This window comes from Gekko japonicus, unplaced genomic scaffold (genome assembly GCF_001447785.1).
Source record: "Gekko japonicus isolate JY-2015 unplaced genomic scaffold, Gekko_japonicus_V1.1 scaffold1727, whole genome shotgun sequence".
Taxonomy (NCBI): Eukaryota; Metazoa; Chordata; class Lepidosauria; order Squamata; family Gekkonidae; genus Gekko; species Gekko japonicus.
In genome coordinates this window covers 201,194-207,624 of record NW_015161451.1, presented here as the reverse complement: position 1 = coordinate 207,624, position 6,431 = coordinate 201,194, and the positions used below count along the sequence as shown (strand labels likewise).

Genomic DNA, 6,431 nt, shown 5'->3' with positions numbered 1-6,431 from the left:
GGGGGGGCTCCCGGTCTGTCCTCAGGCGTCTAAGTCCCCTCAGCCACTGCCTCAGCCCACTCTTCTCCTTTCCTGCCCTGTCTTCTGCAGCCTGTGGCCAAGAGAATACAGTCCCCCCCCTCCCCACCACCACCCCCCAAAGCGGGCCTTTGGCCACCTCTACATCCTCTGGCAGCAGAGCTCACGTTTTTTACCACTGGCTGCTGTGTTATAAAAGCCTTTCCTTTTGTGTGTCCTGAATCCACGGCCCATATCGGCTTCATGGGATATGGCCCTCCAGGTCTAGTCTTTGGGGAGAGGGAGAAAACAGTTCTCTTTCTCGGCTCTCTCTGCCCCCTGCGTGGTTTGATAAACTATCCCGTCTCTCCTCTTAGTCGTCATCTCTTTTCTAAATGGAGAAGTCTTTCCAGGCTGCTTCGCCTCTCCTCCTAGGGAAGGTGCTCCAACCCTGTAATCATCTGGGTTTTGCTTTCCCAGCTGTACTTTTCCCAGCTCTGCAGTGTTGTTCTTGAAATAGGGTGGCTAGAACGGTACACCGTATTATTCCACACGGGGCCACGCCAAAGGGCTGCTGTTTCAAGTCCAGTCCCTTTCCTCATAAATCCCTAGCATAGAGTTTGCCTTTTTCACCACTGCTGCACCACACTGGCTTGACACTTTCACTGAGCTCTCTGTTTTCCCCTCTCAGCAAGTTCAGACCCCATTATCCTATAGTGGAAGGTGGGATTTTTTTGTCCCCGTGTGCATCACCTGGGACTTACCAACACTGGACTTCACTTGCCACTTTGTCACCCACTCTCCCAGTTTGTGGAGGTCCTGCTGGAGCTCTTTACAGTCAGCCTTGGTTTTCGCCACCCAGAATAATTGGGTGTCACGCCAGTGCTCACCCTTCGTTCCAGATCATTTACTAGTGGTTTAAATAACATCAGCCCCAGGGTGGATCGTTGTGGGGGCCCCACTGCTCACTGTTTCTTGCCAGGTAACCAGCTTTTAATCCATAAGAGGCTCCTTCTTATCCCATGGCGGGTAGGCTCATTCACAAGTCTTTGGTGTGGTACTTTCTCCAAAGCCTTTTGGCACTCCAGGTATATAGTGTCTCCTGTGTGGCAGTGGTCTACATGCTTGTTCACTTTTTCAGAGAGCTCCAAAGGGCTGGTGAGGCCGGACGAGGCAATCTCTTTGTCAGATGTCATTGACTTGTATCTGCTCCGGTCAGTGGTATAATGGGCTAAAAGCGGCTCTTGATTCATTGTTAAGCATTATTTTGACCCAGTTATTCTGCACTGCCTGCAGCAGTCAACAGAATATTTTCAACAGAGGATGACTTTTAAGCGGGGTTAGGTCCATCCGTGGCTACGTGTTGGAGTGGCTAACGGGGAACCTCTGCCTCAGAGGTGTGTTGGACGTCTGCAGTGCCAGAGCTGGGAGTCCAGGGTGTACCAGAGCAGGAGAGCGGAGAGGCCGTGGCTGCTGTGCCCTGCCCGCTGGCTCCTCGGGGCAGGTGGTCGAGGCCACTGTGGGAAACAAGATGCTGGACGAGGTAGACCTCTTCTGTGATCCAGCAGGATTGTTCTTGTGTTCAGTACGAATGCATTCTTTAAACCAGACCCGGTGAAATGCCACTAAACTGATTTGCAAGGAAACATTTCACAGGGTTGAACCCAGAGGTCCTTCTCTGCTGCCATAATTCACTGTCTCCAGCAGAGGGATTTTGTCCCCCTTCACTGAATCCTTACTTCCATAAGCTGCTCTGGGTTCCCATCGTGGAAAAGCGTAGGGGATAACTATTTCAAATTAATACATACATTTCCTTTTGATTGACTGAGCTCCCCAAAACGCTGTTTGTGGGGAATCTGGGTGTTTGTGTGTGGGGGGGGTCTGCTGTGGGAGAGGGGAGCTGGCGAAAACAGTCTTTCCCCCTTTAACTGGCAGAAAGCAGTTTTTGGATCTGACTCCCAGTGTTTCTTTTGAAGTTGGTATTTTTGGCTGCTTTTGACACTCGCTGTTCACAGAGGTTGGTCCACGAGTACTCAGCGCCAATACAGAGAAGCCCCAGCTGTGGATTTTAGCAGAGTTCATGTTTGCTTTATCAGTCTTGTTGGGCGGGATGTTGACTCTGTTGGGGGAAGCAAACTCCTCTAATCAACAATAGATCAAGGTGGGCAGCCGTGCTGGTCTGAAGCAAAGTTGTATTGCTTTACTCTAACTTTCCTCTAATCAACATTTGGGGTGCTTCAAGCCCCCTTCCTAGCTGCTCTGAGTTCGAGAAACTGGGAACGCATTCTGAGTGGCTGTTCCTTGAAGCTACTGCTGGTATTTTCTTTCAGTTTTGTGAAAGGTATAATGTACTTGTTTTAGAGCAAAATTATTCAGAACAAACTGAAGTCCCAGGATGAACAAAATAGAAATTATGAAATACTTACTGATCTGTATCCTCTGCCCCCACATCTGAATCCCTCCAGATGTGCCTCTCTTGGCTCTTAGGCCACGGTCAGCTGACAAAAAACTGAAGCTAAATCCAGGCTAGCCAGGAAGGCTGGTGTTTCAGAGCAGGGGTCCCCAACTCTTTTAAGCCTGCAGGCACCTTTGGAATTCTGACGCCGGATGGTGGGGGACAAACACAAAACGGCTGCCAAGGGAGGGGGAGAAAAACCGCAAAATGTCAGGCAGTGAGGCTGCACGTGAATCTGTTAGCAACGCTTCAGTATTTCAGGCATTCAGGCAGAAGCTGTGTTTAACAAGGTGTGTGTCTTAAAGTGAACATATTGTTTTAAAACTGTTTCCTGCATGCACGCAGCTTCCCTTCAGTCACACAGCAAAGATCCACTTGCCGTGGTCACCAGAGCAAACTAATTTATGCAGTAGCCAGATCACTCGCTCACAACTTTAATGCCAGTAGCTCACACAGTAGAATTTTTGCTCACTAGACTCCACAGCTTAGAGGGAACATTGGTCACAGCTGTTGCTGAAAGCAGTGTCTTTAAGAAATCTGCACAGACCATCAGATCTTTGGCGGCCATTCCGAAACTCTGCTGGGCAAAAAGCCCTCCCCGCTTTCTAGAAACCTGCTGGGTGCCAGGAAAGGGGCTGGCAGGAGACCTGGTGGCCACAGGGACCTTGTTGGGGACCTCTGTTCCAGAGGGATGAGGGCCCCCCCCTTGTGGTGGGTGAGAGATGGGCCTGGTGTGCCTGCAGAAGAGGGGAAGAACGCGGGGTACTTCCTGCTTGAAAAGTGGGTTGGTGTAGTGGTGCCCAGGGTTAGTCTGGCAATGTTGGTCTATGCTTTGGTAACCTCACAGTTTTCTGACTGATTTGCTCTACATTGTGCTGCTTTTGGAGACCACCCCAAAGCTGCAGCTGGTTCTGAATGGGGCAGCCTGGTTGTTGTCAGGGGCCAGCGCAGGGGACTGCACCCCCCACACCATTGGAACAGCTCTTCTTGCTGCCTGTTTGTTTCCGAGTTCATTTCAAGGTGCTGGTTTGTTAGCCTTGAAGCCCGTCTTCACTTTCTTCCGGTGTGGCCCCGGATGCCCGTTGGGGTTCTTCCTCTGAGGGTAGCCCACGAGCTGGCATCAGCTGGAGCCCCCCTCCCCCCCCCGTGCCTATGCCATCCTTACTCCCGCCCTACGGAAGGGAGGCCCTCCTCAGGAGGGTCTGGTAGGCTTCTCTGCTGGCGAGGGCTTTTAGTGGGGTGCAGGCTGCAGCGTTGTTTTGTTTAAGAAGAAGAGGTGGAGGGGATTATGTGGGGTATTGTTGTGTATTGCACTTTTTAAAAGTTTGTATTCAGGAGCCTCATTAAGGTACAGGGGATAAATATGGTTTGGGACAGGAAACTAGGTTACCCGCCAGCCCTCTTGCATTGGTAAAGTGCCCCTGTCCTCTTATTCCCATCTGCCCAAAGCCGTCGTGAAGAATACCACCTTAGTGCAGGATAGTGCAGGCTACGCCTCGGTTGAGTCTCTAAGGGAAGGAGATTCCCAAGCAAGGGGCAGCCATCCTGGGAGACTTCTTGCAGACCTCTGCAACCCTGGCTTGGCACAAGTGTGGAACAGCGTTTTGCCTCAGCAGCCTTAGAAGACACAATCAAATGCCTGCTTACGGCCTTGTCCTCATCTCCTCTGCTCCGGATGCCGTACTGTGTGCCTCGAATGATCTTTCCTCAACTGTGTGCTTGTGTTTGCCTATGTTTACTCTGTTCTCCTTGTTTTTCAGTTTGTGCCCTTGCCACCTACTAATATATTCTTGTTTATTTGAAACATTTCCACCATACCCCCGGGGCAGCTCCTCTTCTCTGCTTTGTGTGGTGCGATGGTGTGTTGCTACTTTCTCGGGAGATGCTGCCTTATTCTGATTGAGGTCCGAGTATAAATTGAAGGTGGCAGACGGATGATCAAGCGTGAGCCACAGTTAGTACTTACGTCCTCATCTGAAAACTTATTGCTGAAATGCTTTCTCTCATGTCTCCAGATATCCAGGAGTTTTATGAAGTGACTCTGCTTGACAATCCCAAAAGTATCGATCACTCAAAGCAAGCCGAGTCAGTGCAGCCTGTGAACACCTGGGACTTCTCCAGCCTTCCAAGCACAACGGTGACTTCAGAAACTTTGCCGAGCAGCCTTAGCCCAGCCACAGAGGTACGTGGGGGTGTGGCTGCAATGGGCCTTTTGTCTTCTGAGCAAACAGTGGGGCAGGGTAGGTATCCTAGAGCAGCAAGCCCAATCCACGCAATAATGTCCTTGGCTTTAAAGTACGGAAGAGAGTGATTGTTGTTCGATCTGGATGGCCAGTAGATTTTTGTTGCCCGCAGGAGGCAGCATCTCGTGTCAACAGAAAGTTGCTCCCAGGGTCCAAAGCAGTCACTTTCAATAGTGGTAAACTTTTGATAAAAAGAAGCAACTAGTCAGAAGACAGTTAAAAGGGAGAAAAGGGATGTCTGGAAACTATTCAAAAGGACACTAAAGGCCCAGCTAGGTGTGAAGTCTGGAAGGAGGGGGTGTCTGTGTGGGTAGTCAAGCCCAAGCCCAGGAAGCTGTGAAAGGCAGCAAGGGGGGGGGGTTTCACGCCAGAAGCCTTGTCCGGCTGAGGTGGGTGTGCGGGGAAATGGCCGTGAGTTCTGGCAAGAAAAGTAAGTGGGCAGTAAAGTGAGCAAAAAGAGGATTTGAGGAGTGGGCAAACAGTAAGCATTTCTTCAAATATATCAAGAGTAGGAAACCAGCACATGGGGGGGGGGAGGGAGTGGCCTCCCGGGTGACCAAGGGATGTGTAAAAGGGTCACTAAAGGGAGATGGGAGAAAAGCTGGATCCGTTTCCACCGTGGGGAATGTGAGGCATGTTCCCCAACACTGGAGCTGCCGCATCTGGGAAGGGTGTCTGGAAAACTGAGTGAGGTAATGGGGAGATGAAGTGCTTGGATTTGCTAGGCAAGCTGAAAACGAAACAGCTTCCAGGTGGCATACACCCGAGAGTTCTGAAAGAACCCAAATAAGAAATGCTTGGGGCTAAGAACAAATATATGTAATCGTTGCTAGAATTGGTCTCTGTGCTGGATGAGTGGAAAATAGCAACTTTCATGCCAAGTTTTAAAGAGGGTTCCAGAGGGAATCCAGGGAGTTCACAGGTCTGTTAGCCTAATGATCAATGTCTATCCCAGGCAAACCAGTAAAAAGTGTTATTAGAGGGAGAATGATACAGGCACGCAGAGGAATGGTCTGCGAAGGGGAAATATGCATGGCTCCTGCAAAGGGAAGTTGTGCCCCACCACCAGCCATTTGGAGTTTGAGAAATAAGAATAAGCGTAGAGATAATGGCAACCTGGTAGGGATTGTATGCTTGGGACTTTTAAAGTGGTGGGGTCTAGCCCAGTGCTTCTGAAATTGGTGTTTAACTGTTGCAACAAAAGACCCGTTATGCTTGCAGGTATAGCTTCCCTGTCTGGGTTGCACGCCCGTCCCTTTTCTGGTATACAAGTAATGGAACGGGAAATAAATGTGGCATGGGATGAGCGGCATTTTGTCCTTAGATGGAAGGGTACCCCGCTTAGAGCTCTGTAAGTCTTGGGGGGGGGGTCTCAAGCATGTTGGTCTCTGGCGGCCCACTGATTTCCCGGGTTAGTTTTTCGGGTTGCTTACCCTCGGTTTTATATCTCATTCTAAGCAATGGCCTCATACCGTGGATCCAAAAAATCTGTGCAGTTGGGCCTTGGTGCGTATAGGAGAGGAGTTCTCTACCCGCCTTGGGGGAAGCCCCCAGGCTCTTGCAAGAAAGTAAATGAAATGTAAAAAACAAAGGGGCGACCCTCGAGAAACTTCTGGGAGCAACTATCTCGTGCCCCCCCACCTTTGCTTCCTCCCCACTCCCCCTACTTCTCTCTCCCTCACGCTCTTACTCGCTCCCTCACGCCACCGCTTTGCTGTACTCTCTCCACTCCATGA

At 50.4% G+C, this 6,431-nt stretch overlaps 1 protein-coding gene across 2 annotated transcripts in view; it reads left to right on the top strand.

Moving 5' to 3' along the window:
* DLG1 (discs, large homolog 1 (Drosophila)) overlaps positions 1-6,431 on the top strand; it is a 137,848-nt gene that overhangs the window by 668 nt on the left and 130,749 nt on the right. For both annotated transcript variants that reach the window (XM_015429078.1, XM_015429076.1), the window contains exon 2: positions 4,468-4,634. The gene's annotated coding sequence lies outside the window, so the exon portion shown is untranslated. The remainder of the gene's footprint in view (positions 1-4,467; positions 4,635-6,431) is intronic.